This window comes from Hordeum vulgare, chromosome 1H (assembly GCF_904849725.1).
Source record: "Hordeum vulgare subsp. vulgare chromosome 1H, MorexV3_pseudomolecules_assembly, whole genome shotgun sequence".
NCBI classification, from domain to species: domain Eukaryota; kingdom Viridiplantae; phylum Streptophyta; class Magnoliopsida; order Poales; family Poaceae; genus Hordeum; species Hordeum vulgare.
Window position 1 is genome coordinate 198,399,532 of NC_058518.1, and position 20,450 is coordinate 198,419,981.

Here is a 20,450-nt window from a genome sequence, read left to right on the forward strand (position 1 = left end):
TGCGGGCAGGGCAAGTCATCACGTGGGAGATGTTCAAGGAAGGATTTCGCGCGGCTCACATTCGGCCTGGACTGATGACCATTAAGAAGCGGGAATTCCGAGCCTTGAGGCAGGGCAGTGGAACTGTTAAGGAGTACCTACAGAAGTTTAATCTCTTGTCAAGGTACGCACCTGAAGATGTTAACATTGAGGCCGCTAAGGTGGAACGCTTCATGGAAGGGTTACAACAGTCCCTGCAATACCAGCTGGTGGTTTGCGACTGCCAGACTTTCAACGAGTTGGTTAACAAAGCGCTTATGCTGGAAGACAAGCGTCGTGCAATGGACGACACCCGGAAGCGCAAGTTGATAGGCAGTGGAGGACCCGGTAACGCAAGACCAAGACCGTGGCAGTCAGCACCTGCAAGACCCAACTTTCAGCAGCAACAGTACAAGTACCCGGTGTTCCACCAGAATTATCAGCCTCAGCAGCAAGTCAAGCCAGTAGTCAAACCGCCGAACAACGGTGGGGTCAAGACCAACCCTCCGGGGCAAGTCACCTACTTTGGGTGTGGTCAGACTGGGCACTATTCCAGGCAGTGCCCCAACAAGAAGCCCCACGCACCGCGTCCCAATGCACCCAACCCCGGTCAAGGTGCACCAGGGAGGAACCAGGCCCCCCGCAACCAACAGTTCAATGGTAGGGGCCGGATCAATCACATCACTACAAAAGAAGCACAGGAAGACCCGGACTGCATTCTGGGTACGTTCCTCGTCAACTCAACTCCAGCAACAGTGTTGTTTGATTGTGGTGCTTCGCATTCTTTTGTTACTCAAGGGTTTGCGGAGAAATGCAGTTTAAAACCCACTTTACTCCGCGGACAGATGGCAATTCAAACCCCCGGAGCAGTATTAAGGACCAACCTAGGGCGTAGAAGGGTCGATATAGTTATCAATGGGACGAGTTTCTTGGCAGACCTCATTGTGCTTAAATCACAAGGTGTAGAAGTAATCCTCGGCATGGATTGGTTGGCCAAGCACCAGAGTCTTTTGGACTGTGCCAACAGGGCCATCACCATGATAAGCAACCAAGGGGTCAAGGTCAAATTCGTCTCCGAGCCAGTATCGGCTCGCGCACCTCGAGTCAACAGTCTCTCCGAGGTAGAGCTTGATCGAGTGCCTATAGTCTGTGAATACCCGGACGTCTTTCCTAACGAGCTACCCGGAATGCCTCCTGACCGAGACATTGAGTTCATCATTGAGCTTACGCCCGGATAGAGGCCTATTTATGAAAAGCCTTACAGGATGGGTTCCGAGGAGTTGGCAGAGCTAAAGAAACAGTTGGATGAGCAACTCAGGAAAGGATTCATTCGTCCGAGTGCGTCACCTTGGGGATCACCTGTTCTGTTTGTTTCAAAGAAGGAAGGTACCATTCGACTCTGCATCGATTACCGTTCCCTTAATGGAGTAACAATTAAGAACAAGTACCCGCTTCCTAAGATCGAAGACCTGTTTGACCAGTTAAACGGGGCCAGGGCATTTTCCAAGATCGATATCCAATCGGGATACTACCAGTTGAAGATCCGACCAGAAGATATACCCAAGACCGCATTCGTGACCTGGTACGGTCTGTATGAATGCACGGTCATGCCCTTCGGTTTGACAAATGCCCCCAGCCTACTTCATGTACCTCATGAACAAGGTCTTCATGGAATATTTGGATAAGTTTGTCGTCGTGTTCATCGATGACATACTAATCTTCTCCAAGTACGAAGAAGAGCATGAGCAACACCTGAGGCTAGTTCTGGGAAAAACATCGAGAGCACCAACATTACGCCAAATTCAGCAAGTGTCAGTTCTAGCTGAACGAAGTTGGATTTCTGGGTCATACCCTGACGGCACGCGGGTTAGCCGTGGATTAATCCAAGATTTCTACAGTGACCAACTGGGAATCACCTAAGGACGTGAAGGATGTCAGGAGTTTTCTCGGGCTTGCGGGATACTACCGCAAGTTTGTCGAGGGATTCTCCAGCATCGCTCGACCTATGACTCAGCTCTTGAAGAAAGGCCGGAAGTTCGAGTGGACACCGGCATGTGAAGCAAGCTTCCAGGAGTTGAAGAAGAGGCTAACTACCGCTCCGGTATTGGCTACCCGAGACATCAACAAGGAATTCGTGATGTATTGTGATGCCTCGGGAACCGGGCTCGGTGGGGGTCCTGATGCAATATGGCAGGGTCGTGGCGTACTTGTCATGGCAACTGCGACCGCATGAGGAAAACTACGCCACCCATGATCTCGAGCTAGCAGCGGTAGTGCATGCTCTGAAGACGTGGCAACATTACCTTCTGGGAAAGCGATGCGAGATATATACAGACCACAAAAGTCTGAAGTATATCTTCACCCAGAGAGAGCTGAACATGAGACAACGGAGATGGCTTGAGTTAATCAAGGATTACGACCTCAGCATTCAGTACCATCCCGGCAAGGCGAACTTGGTAGCCGATGCCCTAAGCCGGAAGGCAGGCTCCTTGAACGTCGCGCTCAAGGAAAGGTTACCCGCCTTGTAGGAAGAGATGGAGGGCTTAGGACTTGAGATAGTCGAACCAGGGTACGTGGCCAACCTCGAAGTCAAGCCTACTCTGGCAGATGACATCAAGGAAGCCCAAAAGGGGCACAAGAGTATCGAAGGCCTCAAGAGGAAGGTGCGAGAAGGCAAAGCCCCAGGATTCTCGATTGATGAGCAAGGAGTATTGTGGTATGGGAAACGCTTATGCGTACCCAGTAAGGCCGAACTTAAGGACTTGATCCTGCAAGAGGCACATGACACACCGTACCCTATCCATCCAGGTCGTACCAAGATGTACCAAGACATCCGAGAACGATTCTGGTGGCATGGCATGAAGAGGGAAATTGGCTCCTATGTCGCTAAATGTGATGTATGTCAGCGAGTCAAGGCTGAACACCATCGACCCGCTAGATTGCTACAACCTCTTCAAGTGCCAGAATGGAAGTGGGATAAAGTCGGCATGGATTTCATCACCGGGTTGCCCTGGTCGAATAAGGGTCATAACTCCATTTGGGTCATAGTTGATCATTTGACCAAGGCGGCCCATTTCATCCCCGTTAACACCACTTACGACGGTAGCCAGTTGGCCAGTCTGTACATTCATAGAGTGGTGAGTCTCCATGGAGTCCCCAAAGAGATTGTGTCCGACCGCGGCACGCAGTTCACCTCAAGATTCTGGAAGAAGTTTCAAGAAGCTCTCGGAACCAAACTCTCCTTCAGTACGGCTTTCCACCCGCAGACGGGCGGACAGACCGAGTGGGTAAATCAGATACTTGAGGACATGCTCCGCGCTTGTGTTTTGGCCCATGGTGCCAAGTGGGAAGACTGCCTACCATTTGCTGAGTTCTCTTACAACAACAACTACCAGTCCAGTCTTCAAATGGCCCCATTCGAAGCATTATATGGGCGGAAATGCCGCACCCCGCTCAATTGGTCCGAAATCGGTGAAGGGCTAGTTTTCGGGCCAGAAGCACTACAGGATGCAGGGGACAAGGTCCAGCTTGTCCGAGAGAACTTGGAGGCAGCTAAGTCAAGGCAGAAGAGCTATGCGGACCCTCGCCGCCGAAACATGGAGTTTGTTCCCGGAGACCAAGTGTACTTGCGAGTCACGCCTCTCAAGGGGACCAGGCGTTTCCACGTCAAGGGGAAGCTAGCTCCAAGGTTCATTGGACCCTTCAAGATCAGGGCAAGGCGTGGGGAAGTAGCTTATCAGTTAGAGCTACCTCTTGAACTTTTAGGTGTGCACAACGTGTTTCACGTGTCACAGCTCAGGAAGTGTTTGCAAGTGCCAAACCGTCCCGATCTTTACAAGGACATCGACCATCAAGCTATTGACCTTCAACCGAATCTTACCTACCGCGAGAGACCGATCCGCATTTTGGACGAAGCAGAGTGTTGCACCAGAAGCCGCACCATCAAGTTTTTCAAGGTTCAGTGGAGCAACCATACGAAGCAGAAGCCACATGGGAGCGTGAAGACTATCTCCGATCAGAATTTCCCAAGCTGTTTAACGCTTAGCTTAGGAATCTCGGGGACGAGATTCTTGTAAGGGGGATAGGTCTGTCACACCCTATTTTTCATCCCAAGTTTTCCGTGTTGCAAAAATCAGAGCTTGTTAAAACTTTTTCAAATAATGTTGTGAGTGCAATGTTAACCCTTGTTTGAGTGTATGCTTGCTTGTGTGATGACTCAAACCCATGAAAAACTTATTATTTTGCTCTCATCAAAAACCCTTTTCCCTTACATCAAGATCACCTTCATCATGTTGGGATACACTACTAGCTCATGAAGCCAAGTGGCACTTCCAACTAAAGTTGGTGATCTGGTCCTAATATCATTTTCATTCATTAAAAACATTACTTGGTGATTTAAAATATTATTTTCCTATTTTATATCTATGTCTATTTCTAAGGCCAGTAATGATAATTCCACAAGGAAAATTACTTTCCCGCCTTAGAAAATTCTGAGTAAATTCCTGAAAGCTCAGAAGGACATATATTTTCCATACATAAGATTTTCAACCCTATTTTATATTAATATTATTTGAGTAAAACCCTGAAAACCATTTCTGTTTGTTTTAGCTTTTTGAGATGTTTCCAAAGGAAAGTATCTCAGTAAATTCCCATAAAATTACAGGAGCCCTCCCAAACCATATTAGGTGCTCACCTAAAATCTCACCTTGATCCAAGGTGGGTAAGTGCACTTAGAGAGCCCAAAACCCTCTCTGTCCAGAGTAGAGTTGAAACAACTCTACATTGCAAAGTTTATCCAATGGAGCTGAAACTTTGCATAGGTGTTTAACACGCCAAATGAGGACTCCACACCAAAAATGGGATTTGTGAGACTCTGTTTGACCACACTTCCTTTGTAAGGGACAGAACTGGTCACTTTGAGACATTTTCAAGTTTGCAAAGCCAAACTTGTTCAATGGAGCTCATATTTGGTGGAACCCCATTTTTTACCCCAAGACCAAACCTGTTAAGTTTCATTTACAGTGGTGGAGTGGAAGCACCCCAAGTCACTGTCGAACACCTACTGACAGGAAGGTAAAAACCTTCCTAGCCACTGTTTTACCCAATGTCAAGGCCCCAAACTTGGTGGGTTAGAGCACCAGAACACCCTGAACACCCAGTCAACCAGCCCCTCCCCAATTCCAAGCACAAGTGACAAGAACTCCAATCTAAGCTGCAGGACAGTACTGGCTACACTAGTATTCCTTGCTCCCTTGACCAGCTCGAGCTCCCACTAAACCACAACAGCTAGGCACACTCTCAGCAACACTCAGGACATGGAGGACACGTCCCAAGTGCCCCAGAGCGATCCAGCAAGCCGTGGCATGCCAAAACTGTGCTCTGGGCGCGCTGCGGAGAGCCACCCGCAAGGGGCCGATGCTCCGGCCGGTCCCAGCCTCCCCAGTCGTGTCCAAGCACTCCCTCGATAGCCCCTCAGTGCAAAGCTACCCCAGGGACCCTCTCCCCCTCGCGCAAGAGCTCAGGCGAGGCGTGCCCGTGCGCGCCCGACGCGGCCGAACATGCACGGTCGCTGCAGCTCGTCCCCACTCACTTTCCCTCTGCGGCCGTTGCATCAGGAGGCCCTAAACCACGTCCCGAACCCGTGGTTTCGCGGCCAGCACCTCACTGTGCTTGCACGCGTGGCACGGTGATGTCACCGGCGTGCCCGAGTCGGGTCACCGTCGTTGGCCTATAAATAGACCCCCCCGGCACTCCAGCACCCTCCAAGCAGCTTCAACACAACCAGTAGACACTCCCTAGCCACCCAATCGAGCTCCCAGAGCCCCGGTGCTCGAGATCGACCGAGGCCCCTCCGCCTCGGAGCTCCGGTCGATCTCCGGCTACACGTAGGCTCCTGCGCTGCCCGACCTCTCATTACACTCCCCTCGACACTAGGAACGTTTCCCCTAACTATCCCGAGCAAATCCATACCTCTAGCCCCTAGTTCAACACGAACTCGAAACCCTTCCGCCACGAGCACCTCGTCGCCGGCGACCGAGACCATCTCCGGTGACGTCCCGACCACGAGCAGGTAGGCAGAGGCACGAGGAACCCGTTCCCGTTCCTAGCTAGGCCTAAGGAAAACGGCAGCCTCGCCGGCGTCCATCTCCACCTCTCTGGCCAGAGGTAGGAGAAGGACCCGACAGGTGGAGCCCACCTGTCGGTGTCCTGGGGAAGCCAGCGCGCGCAGTCGCTGACGCTGACCCCAGGGGCCCACAGGTCAGGTTTGAACCTGGCCCGCACACGCCTGGTGGCCAGGCCTGCTTGATCCTACCATCTACGAGGATTATGCTACTGTCATGTTGACTAGTAGAGATAATCACTGCATTGAGTTTGACCCCGTGAAGGTCAAGATATTATCATGTTGACAAGTAATGTTAAGGCACATCATGTTGACAAGTAATAATAGAGCATTCTATCATGAGCATGGTGATTTAAATAAAGAGTTTATGAAAACCCCGTCGGGTGCCACTAATGCCCGAGGGTGATGATGAGTTGGTGATCACTTTTTTTGAAGTGATGCACCGGTGATTTTGGTGTGAGTATGGTTTCGGAAATGGATTAGATTTATGATGTGTCGATCGTCCCAACCTTACCCAGTACGACCACGATACCCCTTTATGGGACGGGGCTTTGTTGATTACTCTGGTCGGTGCTAGCAAAGAGCCACATTACTAGTAGCGGGAGTGATCGGTGTCACTCTCGTGATGGGGTCATGCCAGGTAGGACGACCATGCCATTATTATGAGTTCCAGGTACACCGTTGGTCCCTGCATGGTTGTTACAGTCCAGAGTTGGTGCTCGTAAGACGTACAACATGTGGGCTGGGTACCAATTGAGTGGATCTCTTTGTCTAGTATCGTCAGGGGAAAGATGATGATCGGATACTTACCTCGGGTAGATGTGATATACCGCGAGTCGTGGATGACACGGAAGTATTCCGTTTCTCTTGGGTCCAGCGTACTACCTCTGCAGAGTGTGAACTATTCGAATAGCCGTGTCCACGGTCAAGGACAGTTGGGTGGTGCTGCTTAAACTACGTCCTGAGTTTCCGCATAAACCAAGTGTGTGTGCGTGGTGTTAAAAAGGTGTTGTTATAATCATGATAATCACAATAATATGATCAAGTTCGGTGACTTGACATATAGGGTAAACCCGGATGGTTTAGACCTCATTAATACCTTGAGATTATGACAAGTCCGATGACTTGGCATTTAGGATGAACCCGGTGTGTTCAACCCTTTACGAATATGTCAATATCTGTAACCTAATATTCCCAAGTAATTCTTTAAACTGATGCATATTCATGATCATACCACCGCATCGCATTCCACTCAAGATATCTGTCACTGTTATTCATTACCATTTATGTCATGGGCTGTTTGCGAGTACATTCAAAGTACTCATTGGCTTGCCACTAGTTATGTTATTGACCAGACATGGAAGGACCGGAGTTTGGCGATGAGTACGCCGTCGGAGACGGACCTGCGATCTAGGACGCTTCCGAGTCAGAATGCCTGTCGGTGTAGGCTTGATGGCATGGGCACCGCTTAGCCCTTACGAGTTTCCGCTACTCGATGTATCCCTTTATTTGGCTTAGGCCTTGCTCTTGAACCCGAACTTCTAGTCATTTGATGTAATAATTTGGTACTGGGATGTAAGACTCTATTATTCAGTATTTGTGTTTAGTGAACATTGCTCCTTGGGGTCATTGGGCACGGCGAACTCGACTTGCTAGTCGGGGTCACCACACTCCACCTCCCCGCCACCATGTCTCGTGACCCCCCTTTGTAAGCCCCCCGACCTCCACCTCCCCACCATCTTTAATTAGGTTAATTAGGGTTCTCTTGTTCTAGGGTTCAAATTAGGTTATTTAGGGTTAACAGAGCATTGACCACTTTAATTATGTTATTTAGGGTTAATTAGTCTTTCACGAATTAGTGTTAACAAGAATTTCATTAGTAGTTAACTAAATTTTTAGAGAGGGTTAACATAGAATTAGGTGAGTGTGCACTCTAGAGTTATATTGTGTATCTTGTTTCTTTTTTTGCTTATGTTTTTGAGATTTTTTGTGTTTAACTAAAGTAGGGTTAACAGATACCTTTTTGTTTCTTTGTTTTGAGAGTAGTAGTAGTAGGTGAGTGTGCACTCTAATATTATGCTAGTGTGGATGTCGTGCTTTGTGTAATTATATATCTTGTGAGAGCTAGCGTCCCCATGTGCCGAGTAGCTTATATTGTTTGCACGGATCCGAGTGGCCTATGTTTTGTCGGTATGTTGATTCATTTCGGTTTCGGTAATTTCAGGTGCTTGATATGTCCACTCTTTAGCAGAGGTCATGCTGAAATTTCTCGTGAATTTTGGAATTACTTGTGCTAGAAAGTAGGACATATCGAGTGCCCAGGATTTGCCAAGATGGGAATGAAACTACATTCCGATAAACCATATACCTTTTTATGTCATTGTTCATTTTATATAATTTGTGAATTAAAAAACATACTAAATCATAGGGAACATGTCAAACAACGACAAATCCCGGGCTTCTAACCACGCGGACGAGTTTCAACATGAACACGATTATCTTGACTTTTTGTGTTCTCAGCAAAGACAAGGGTTGCAGGTCCACACTATCATAGGAGATGTTGGTGCTGCCGATGACACCAAAACTGACATCTGCATCGATGGCACCAACACCGATGGCACCGACATCGGCGGAGCTGAGACGAACATGGATGGTACATGCTCCGAACCCGCTAACAAAACAAACAAGTGGAAGACGAGGACACGATGCCCAAATAAGCTCGGCATCGCAAGACAAGAGGTCATAGAGGTGGACCCTGTCAATTTTGAGCCAATTGTGTTCGACAAAGCTCGCAAGTTCTAGGGCAACCAAGTGAGATGCATCCTACAGGAAACCGCACACATCAACGACCTTTATGGAGAACTTCCTCCTAATGAAGTCGCACAAAAGATTTAGGTTCCAAGGCCAGAACGACAATAGATTACCATGGGAAGATAAGGACATGTTCAAGATAAACAAAGGCGCCATGGGCAAGTTCAGCAACACATTCTCCGCTTGGAAAGTGAGGGGGAAATGATGGATTGCGTATAATGAACCCTACTCCAAGATTTTTGAGGAGCATCCGACACTTACGGAAGAGGGGTACAAAAAATTCAAGGAAAGTTGCGCTACCGAAGAATCCAAGCTTAAGTCTGAGAAATTAAAGGGGCTTGAAAAAGGAACACGGGGAATCACCGCCACGGAAGCCATGGTTACATCGGGAAGAGGCCCATATGGGCTAAGGAGGACGCAAAACGTGAAGCCGCAGGGACCCGAGACCCCTTGGCGGAGTTTACCGACCAGGATGAGCGTGCTTCATCAAGGTCTAGTACAAGTGGGACAAGATAAAAAGGTTCGTACAAAGAGCAACACAAACCTACAGACGAAAGCGACCCGTCATCTCAGTCATCGAAGAGGCCCAAGTGGGACACCCCCTCAATCGGGCCTTGAACATACTAAGGGGACTCCCTTTGGACAAGCGGTTGTCATATGGACGTGTGCACATCGCCAGAGATGATGCCACGTGGAAGTAGCACTACCACGAGGACCTGGTGTAAGAGCATAATCTTCCCTAAGTTGTTTTGATGGTTAATGAAAACACCTTTGCGGACTAATCGTGTGCTTTGAGCTTTCAGAGGTTATCAGGTGGCATGAGATGGTTATTCTTCTCCTCAGATATTAAATGATAATACGAAGTGCTTCGTATGACTTAGTGTTGGTGGACCTGAGTCATAGGATAGTCCGTGCTATCCAGAGGGGGTCCGTAGTTGGAAAAGTTGGGAGAATCATTCACGTACACATTCGTCACCACCTTTCCTTCTCATCGCTTTGGAGCCATTTTCTTGCTGTCTAGTAAGCGGAAGTACCGCTCGGAGTTGGGAGGTAGTACCGCTTGCGCGGTATTGCTGCTCCCCACTTCCACCCCTCCTACCGCTTAACTTTCTCGAAATTTTGGTTCTGTTTAGCAATTGTTTGGTGAGCAGAAGTACCGCTCGGAGTTGGGCGGTAGTACCGCTTGCGCAATACTGTCGCTCTCTATTTCCGCCCCAACTACTACTGAACTTTCCTGAAAATTCGATTCTGTTTAGCAACTTTTTCTGAGCGGAAGTTTGTAGTGGAAGTATCGCCCCGTGAGGTACTTCGGCTCTGTTTCTTCTCTATCTGAGCTAAGCGGTAGTACTGCTCACCGGAGCGGTAGTACCGCTCTAGTAGAACTTCTGCTCCTCTTCCCTATTTGTTTGGCTACCCGACCAGTTTCTTCCGTGCAAGAGGAAGTACCGCTCGCCTGAGCAGTACTACTGCTCCTGCATAATTTTTGGGCAGAAAACGGTCACTTTGTTCCTCCACTATATAATTGGGTCTTCTTCCCCAAGGAGACTCACCTTTTTTTCCCCAAAGCTCCATTGTTACTCCAAGCTCCATTTTAGGCCGATCTCTCTCCCTAGCCAACAAAACTTGTTGATATTCTAGGGTTCGGTTGAGAGGGCCTAGATCTACACTTCCACCAAGATAAATTTGATTCCCCCCACTAATCCCTTGCGGATCTTGTTACTCTTGGATGTTTGAGCACCCTAGACGGCTGAGGTCACCTCGAAGCCATATTCCATTGTGGTGAAGCTTCGTGGTCTTGTTGGGAGCCTCAAATTAAGTTGTGGAGATAGCCCCAACTTTGTGTCTAAAGGGTTGGTCGCCGCCTTCAAGGGCACCACTTAGTGGAATCACGACACCTCACATTGTGTAAGGGCGTGAGGAGAATACGGTGGCCGTAGTGTCATCTTGGGGAGCACTTGCCTCGACACTGCTCCAACGGAGACGTACTTACCCTCAAAGGGAAGGAACTTAGGAAACACATCCTCGTCTTCATCGGTTCCACTTGTGGTTATTTTCTGCCTTTACTTGTTTTTTTTTTTGATTTTTATTGTTCTTGTTAGCATCATATAGGTTGCTCACCTTTTTGCATATTTAGACAACCTATTTGTGTCTAAACCTAATTTGTTTAAAGAATATTTTAAAATTTGTTAGTTGCCTATTCATCCCATCTAGTCAACCACATCGATCCTTTCAATTGGTATCAGAGCCTCATATCTTTATTTAGGGTTTCACCAGCCATAGAGTATGGCTTGCAATGAGGACCTGGTTGAGGACGTGCCGGAGGGAGCTGCTGCGAACTCGGTCATCAGAGAGGAATTAAATGAGGTCATGCTAACAATTAAATCCTCAGTGGCTGTCGAAGTCAAGAACATGCTTAAGGATTTCCTTGCTATTTACAAACCGTCTACCAACCTGTTGTTGGTGGCTAATCCCACAACTTCAGACATGGGGACCAATTTCGAAAAGGAGAATGCTAGTAGTGAAGAAGATAAATCGCCTCTAGGAACGAGTGGGGCAAATAACTTTGCCTCGGTTCCTCCTCCCATGGTCTATGGAGGACCAGTCCACCCACCGCATATTATTAATCTCGGTCCTCCACCAAATCTTGTTAAGAATGATTTTACTTGTTGGGTTTTCGTATAAAGGCTCATTTGAATCAGAGCTCAACACAGTTTTGGAGAATTATTGAGCAAGGCTACTACCCTCATGATCCAAGAAACCTCACTCCAAGAGAAGAGGTTGACAATCAGCTCAATCATTCATCCCTGTTCATCCTTCGAGCAGCTATTCCCATTGAAGATCTTGTACATTTGCGTCCCTTCACTCATGCCAAAGATTGTTGGGAGCACATCATTTCCATGTACAAGGGAAGTTCTAGTATTCAATGGTCAAACTATGAAGTGATACTTGATGAGGCCGATGAATTTTTTGTGATTGAGGATGAAGATCCTCGTGAGCTATACCGAACGGTGATGAATCTTGCTCTCGATCTTCAAGATCATGGAAGCAAGGATGTGGATGACACTTGAATCAAGCGTATGTTTCTCAGACTATTATACCTTTCAACAAATCCATGTCCTCCGTCATCCGTCAGAGGCCAGAATTTCACTCCTTGTCTTCAAGTGATGTGTTGGATGAGTTCATTGTCATGAACATATTGAACAAGACCGCTGAAAATGCTCTTGCTCATGTTCCACGGTCAAGATAAGACTCTCCCAACCTTTCCTTGAAGGACAAGGCTGAATTGGATGAAGATGAGGAGGAAGAAGAGGATTTGTACCCCAAAGAAACCAAGTATGCTTATCACGAGCATATGTCTCTTGCATCAAGACAATTTTTGGGGCAACAAGAGAAACTCAAAGCCAAGTTTCTCCAAGAACATCTCAAATGGGCCCAAAGGCAAGCAACGTGTGAGGACTTGCTACAACTGTGGCAATGTGAGTCACTTTGTGGCTGTTTGTCCTTATGAGAAGAGGGAAGACATGGTGGCAAACTCATTCTGAAAGACAAAGCCAAGCCCTTCCCCAACAAGAACAACTTCTTCAAGAACAAGCCCTAAAAGTCGTTGGTGGCTCATGAGGAGTACCCCTTCGATGAGGATGAGGATGATGATGCAAGTGGCGAAGTGATGGGGATGGCCACCATTTCCATTTTATCCTCTTCTCCAAGCGAGGTGTCCCTCTTCAACGGCCCCAATGAGAACCGTAGTGCCAAGTGCCTTATGGCCAAGGCATCCAACAAGGTAACATCCAACATTAAAACTTCCAATCTCAATGCTACCATTTCCAATACCTCTGTTAGTGGTGATGAAAAGGAAGAGGTAGAGGAGGAGGAAAAATCCTTTGATAAATCCATGAGAAAACTCGGGGATAAATCCAAGAAGCATTTTGTTGCTCTCTTGGAACAAATTGGAGAGGCTAATCTCCTCATGGAATCTCATGAAGAAACTATCTCCACACTATAAGGACGTAGTCGTGACTATGCCGATGAGATTGCAAATCTTTCTATTGCTCTGAAAGAAGAGCAAGGATTTCATTGGACTCTTGAGGAGTCACTTAACGATGACCTTGCTAAGCTAAAAAAATCTTGATCATGCTCTTGTTCTTACTCATGTGCTTCAATCCGAAAAGATTCCACTTGGGCTTGACCATGTTAGACTCAAGTAAGAGCTTGCAATACTTGACAAGGCTCACAAGGCCTTGAGAAGTGATCATGTCTCTTTAAAAGAGTCTCGTGCTCAACTCCAAGTAAAACTCACTAAGGAAATAGCCACTTGCTCTCCATTCATTTTAATTGATAACGTCCATGCTACTAATCCCTGTTGTGAGCATGCACATCTTGTGGAGGATTACACCACATTAAGATAGAAGCTTGAGAAAGGACTTGTGACTTGCATCAAAGGTGAAAAGAATCTTAATGACCTTTTGAGTAGTCAAGAGGAAGTGGTTGCAAATGAAGGAGTTGGATTTGCACCCAAGTCCAAGAAGAACAAGAATAGGAAGACCAAGCAACCTCGTGAGCTTATGGAAACCTTTGTTAAATCTGTGGAGGGTACTCATGAGAAAAAGGATCAAGATAAGGGTGGTAATGCCAAGAAGGGCAAAACCCCTCTACCCAACACAATAGACGACTTTAACCCCTCTTATGTTTTATGTCGTGCGAGTGATGGGAATGTTTTTGCTAAGTTTGTTGGTTCTTATGATGAGTACATTGAATGGTCTATTTGGGTTCCTAATACCCTTGTTACTAACCTAAGAGGACCCATTAAATAATGAGTACCTAAATCTAAGCATTGATCTTATGCAGGAGTTTGCTTCCGGTGGGGTGTCATGGTTGCTTGATAGTGGAGCAACAAATCATATTACCGGAAGCAAGGACTTGGTGGTGGACGTTCATCCTTACCCATCCATTGCCACCCAAGTCTCCTTTGGTGATGATGCGATTTAAAAGGTATTGGGTCTCGGCAAGGTGGTAATTTCTCCGGAACTTAACATTGAAAAGGTTATTCTTGTTGAGACCCTGACATAAAATTTACTTTCCGTTCATCAACTTTCACTTATGGGCTTTAGTAATTTCTTTGGCATTGACTCTGTGACCCTTTTGTGGAGCAAGACTCTTAAAGTAGCCTTTGTTGGGCATGTCGAGAACGGTCTCTATGTGGTTAACCTTTTGGAGCGACCCACTAAGACCGTGACTTGCCTAATGGCTAAAGTTGATGTGGGATGTATTTGGCATCGCTGGCTAGCCCATGTCAATATGAGATCTTTGCAAAGTCTCCTCAAAGGGGATTACGATCTTGGACTGACAAACGTGAGTTTCTTCAAAGATCGTGCATGTAGTGCGTGTATTGAAGGAAAGAATCATGAGATAGCTCACCGCCCTACAACTATGATCCACTCAAAAAGGACCTTGGAGCTCCTCCACATGGATCTCTTTAGTACTCCATCCTATGATAGTCTTGGGGGAAGAAAGTATTGCTTGGTGATAGTGGATGATTACTCAAGATATACCCGTGTATACTTTTTCAAGAGAAAGAGTGAGACTCAACAAACCGTCATCGACTTTGCTAATGAAGGTCAACGCCAACATAATGCAAAGATACTGATGATTAGAAGTGACAATGGAACTGAGTTCAAGAATGAAACCTTAAATGAATTTCTAAGCGATGAAGGAATCAAGCATCAATACTCTCCTCCTTCCATCCTCAACAAAATGGTGTGGCGGTAAGGAAGAACCGGACGTTGATGGATGCAGCAAGAACCATTATGGTGGAGTGTAAATCTCTGTATAACTCTTGGGCCAAAGCCATCAACAGCTCATGTCATGCATCCAATCGGCTCTACCTTCGCAAAGGCTTGAACAAGACTCCATATGAAATTCTTACCGGCAACAAGCCCAACCTCAACTACTTCCGGGTGTTTGGCTGTAAGTGTTTCTTTCTTAAGAAAGGTGCTCAATTGTCTAAATTTGAACCTAGAGCTCAAGAGGGCATATTTGTTGGTTATGCTACAAACTCTCGCGCTTACCGTTTCATCAACAAGTCCTCAGGACTCATTGAAGAGACGTGTAACATGGAGTTTGATGAGAATAATGGCTCCCAAGTGGACCAAAGTGGTCTTTGTGATATAGGTGATGAAATTCCTCCCCAAGCCATAATACGAATGGGCGTAGGACACTTCCCGCCTGTTGAGGAACCCCTTGTGGCTGAAGGAGAAGGACAACATTCCACTCATATGGAACCATCACTATCGCAGGATCCACACACTGCCGAAGAACACTCTAAAGGCCCCAACCCTGTGATCTTGATAAAAGAGAAGATCAATCTCAAGATGGTCCTGCACCAAGTGATGTCCTTGATAAGCTCACCCCTCTGAGGATTCTCAAGATCAAGAGCAAGCTCAAGATCAATACCAAGTCCAAGATCAAGAGCAATCTTAAGAACAAAACCAAGCTCAAGATCAAGGGCAAACTCGCAAAGGCGGTAAAAGTCTCAAATAGGCTCCTCAACTTACCCCTGAGGAGATTCAAGAAAGACGTGCGGCCAAGAATGCAAATGCTCGAAAATAATTCTCATGTAATGGAGAATGTCTATGATACCTTATAGAGAGGGGTAACCACTCGTCATCAATTATCAAACTTTAGTGCCCGTCATGCGTTTGTTTCTTGCATTAAAGGTATAAGAGGCTCTTGAATACATGGATTGGGTTGAAGCCATGCATGAAGAACTCAACAACTTCGAGCGCAACAAAGTGTGGTGTCTGGTGCCCAGACCAAAGGAGAACCACAATGTCATTGGGACAAAGTGGATCTTTAAGAACAAGCAAGATGCGAACGGTGTCGTCACTTGTAACAAGGCAAGATTGGTAGCACAAGGCTACTCCCAAGTCGAGGGCATTGACTACAGTGAAACCTTTGCTCATGTCGCTCGCCTTGAATCTATTCGCATGTTGCTTGCATTTTCTTCTCATCATAACTTCAAAATATACCAAATGGATGTGAAGTGTGAATTTCTTAATAGTCCCCTTAAGGAGTTGGTTTATGTCAAGCAACCCCTGGGGTTCGAGGATCCCAAGTTCCCTAATCATGTGTATGAGCACCTTACCGAGATGTTACATGACCGTGGATTTGAAGTTGGGAAAATTGACCCCACTATTTTTTACTAAGAAGGTCAAGGGGAGCTTGTTCATATGCCAATTGTATGTTGATGATATTATCTTTGGTTCTCCTAACAAAGCTTTTAATGAAGAAGTTGGCGCACTAATGACTAAAGAGTTTGAGATGTCTATGATGGGAGAGTTGAAGTTTTTCCTTGGATTCAAAGTCAAGCAACGAAGTCAAGGAACCTTCATCATTCAAGAAAAATACACTGAAGACATGCGCAAAATATTCAAGATGGATGATCTCAAACCGGCCAAGCCCCTCAACTGCCATCTTGACCTCGACCCCAATGGTAAAGCCGTGGATCAAAAGGTATATTGCTCTTTGATCGGTTCTCTACTTTACCTTTGTGCATCTAGATCGGATATCATGTTGACTGTGGGAATTTGTGCATGATTTAAATCCGCACCTAAGGAAAGCCACTATGTGGTGGTCAAGCAAATCTTTTGATATTTGGCTCATACCCCAAACTTTGGCTTATGGTATGCCAAAGGTGCTTCATTTGATCTCATAGGATATTCAAACTCGGATTCGGCGGGAGACCGTGTGGATAGGAAGTCAACTTCCGGAGGTTGCCAATTCCTTGGTCGCTCTCTAGTAAGTTGGTCCTCAAAGAAACACAATTTTTTTTCTCTCTCGTCCACTCAGGTCGAATATGTAGTTGCTGCCAGTTGCTATCCTCAGTTGCTCTCGATGAGGAAAACTTTAAAGAATTACGGTGTCACTTGTGACAAAGTGCCTCTTTATTGTGATAATATTAGTGGTATCTCAATCTCCAACAACCATGTTCAGCATTGCAAGACGAAGCATATCAGTATTCGCCACCATTTCATCCAGGAGCATATCAAACATGGGGAAATTGATCTCATTTATCTGAAAACTAATGATCAACTTGCAGATGTATTCACGAGGCCTTTGAATGAAGCAAGATTTCGCGAGTCAAGGCATGAGCTAAATATCACTCATTTGAGCAATATGGATTGAAACTAGGCACACCCTACCAGTCTTATCATTTTATCTTGATTAGGTGTAGGAACGGATTTAGGGGGAGTGTTGTTCTCTCAATGAACTCCCCCTCCACCTATTATGCATAAATCAATCAAGTTTGTCACTTTAACCATTTTTGGTGCTAGTGCTTCTAAGATGAGTTTTGGTCATGGGCCCAAGGTTAAAATATTCACGGTGCCATACCATTTCACTCAAACATAGTTGGCCTTGGCCACCGCCCATTCCTTGTGAGACTTTTTCTCTTTTTAACTCTTCCTTGTGTGTATTGTTATTCTCCTGGAGCTTATTCTCATCTTTTGTCTTGGTTGAATTTTTGGAATCTTTTTTACCGTGTTGTTTTTCATTGTTTGGGGTTGGGCTCATCCTGTGATAGAAGCGGTACTACCACTCTGGCATGGCCGGTATTACCGTGCATGTCTGCGGTACTACTGCTTCAGGAACCGTGTGGGGTTATGAGATGGGCAGGGGGGTTGTAACTTCCCCCCCATATCCATTCTCTTTTCCTCCCTCTCATTCTTCCTATCACAGGCGGGCGCAACTCCTTGGAGGCTGCCTCCGGATCTCCCCCTCCGGGTGGTTCGTCGATCTTCTGGTCAGCGGGGCTCCTTCCCCCTCCCTCCCTCCCTCCTTGCGCCCTGGTATTGCCCATCTCCTTTTCCTTTTGTTTGTGTTGGGTTTCCCTCATCTCGTTTTAGGGAAATACATGCGATACATCTATAATTTCTATAGCGGAGTATTGGCATTAGGAGGTCGACATTGGTCTTCCTATGTCTATAGTAGTTCTGGATTTCGTCATTTGCATGAGATCTGCTGTGCCGCAGAAGCCGTTTTCGCCACCCGGGCGGTATTACCGCTGCTAGGTGGCTGGTACTACCGTGCAAGCAGAAGTACTGCTCACACGGCACGGTACTACCGCTGGTACTCCAGACCTCTCTTTTGTTTGTTTTTTCCTTCAGGGTTCTCTCTATTTTGTTGTTGTTTTCTTGGTTGATGCTTGATATTCGCTTGTGTCTTGTCTCTTCTCTGTCTTTTTGTTCGAGTTCGAGCTGATGGCGACTATGTCCCTCGTCGTCGCATGAATCTTGGTCGAGCCGATTCCAAGCGGTTCCGTTCGATTGACACTTCTGAAGCCAGTGTTAGTTTAAAGCAACCTCACCAACATGTGAAGCGGGTTGTTCGCAAGACAAAGGCTCCCAAAGGCCTTGATGAGTTGACAAATGCTGAATTTGTAGAATATCGCAAGTAGAACCCATACTGTCCTCCTCAGGACGAGAACAAGGTTGGTCGTCCCTTCTGGACCAAAGCGCAATTTATCATTCTTATGGGGATTCTGAAGGACAAAACCAACCCGTTTGTGCCTAAGGTCAAGTCCATCGACATAGAGCACATGGGAAAGAATCCCCACACTACGTACTTTGCTCAGGCCCGGGCTCTGTGTGCTCAATGGGGGTCTGGATCCAATCATCAACTTCAACAAGGATTTCGATTGTGAAGTTGTGGCTCAACTTTATGCCACTTTTCACTTTCATGCTGATGAAAAATGCAACTTGACTTGGATGACTGATGACATGGTTCTTCACTCCGACTGGTAAACATTCATGCACTCCTTGGGCTATGAAGATCATGGACTGAATGAGCATATTGGGCTGAGGCCACACACTGAGGAGAGGACCATTCACAAGAACATGCTGATTCGAAATTCCAAGGTTGTCCAGACTGCCAAGGGTACTCGCACTGAGCTTGTTCCTTTTCTGGATATTATGCATCACATTTTCCACAATACCCTGTTTCATCGGGTAGGTAACAAGGATGAGGTTCACTCCTATCTTGTGAATCTTCTGCTTCTGTGCATCAAAAAGAAAGGTACTGATTCTACTTTGGATGTTTCCCACATCATGTGGAATGAGCTTTGGTCTGCGGTTCTTGGCAAGAAATTGCCCATCTATGGGCCATATTTTTTCAAGCTCATTGAGGATACCTCGGCTGCTACATTTTCTAATGAGCTCATGGTAGCTGATCATATGGTGTCTCATGGTGTCCTTAAACTTCATGTGAAGGAAAACTAAGACACTACACTAGTGGGTCGAGAAATTGCGGCCACCGACTCTGACGATGAGCCTGAGCTGAATTACACTCATGACACCTATATTCCTCCTTCTGAGCATGTTCCGTCTTGGGCAGCCAAGCTCAAGAAGAAGTTGTAGAACCTTCTGTGCTTTCAAGTCAAGGGGCAGTATAAGGCTCATGTGGACTCCAAGAAATCTCGCATCCGTGACAAGGTCATCATGAGGAAGATGGGTCTGCCTATTGACAGTGGGTCTGAGGACCGGATTACTCACGAGGAGGATTTGGTCAAGAAGAACTACCCATGGGATGAGTCAGATGAGGATGCTCCTTGTAACAGCGTGAGACCGAGCTCTAGAAGATTCCCCTTTTATTCCGTTGCCGCCCTATGTTTATTTTTTTGTCGCATTCATCCTCACATCATGCGCATCATCCGCATTGCATCGGCACTCCATTGCCGCCAGTTTTAAAACTTGCATCCATTATTAGTTACCGGTCTCTCTGTTTTGGTCGTTGACCATTTTGAGCCCAACCACACTCGCACGCGCCCGCGGCATCATTAGAATATTGTTTTTAAAAGTGTGTATAAAATTTTCTCGTATTGGGTTGAAACTTGGCATAAAGTCTTATTTTAATGCAGGTAGGCCGCCTGCCAAATTTCGTCGCAATCGGAGTTCGTCTGATACCCGTACTGTTAAATATATAGCGACACTATAGCCAGTTTAATTGTCAGATGTTCGGTGTTCTAAAACTCAGTCACGGGCCGCACCATTTCCCTCTCATCCCTACATAGCCCAACTACACAGCCCACTAGACCCACCTAACCACTTCATCCGTTCGTGGTCGTCGTATCGCGTTCGGACGGACGAGGTCCATCCCACCATAGACCAAACCCTATAATAGAACCACCCCATGGAGAGAGCTCTCTCACTCCACTAGGGTTCCCCCCTAGCCAATTTGCACCCACCCCCTAGAAAACCCCACCTGCTAGCTCCACCACCTCTCGCTCGCGAAATCCATCCCACGGTCAAATCTAGACCATTGGATCCCCATCCAAATCCTAGATTCGCCCATTTCCCCACCTACCAGGCATGCTCGTGGCCAACCCGAACATGTCCGCATGACACAAAGAGCAGCAGCCCCGAGCCGCTCCCGCAACAGATCGAGGAAGGCATCGAGGAAGGCAACCCTCGCCGGCGTCCCCTGCCCCGCCCCATGCAGTTGGGCCATG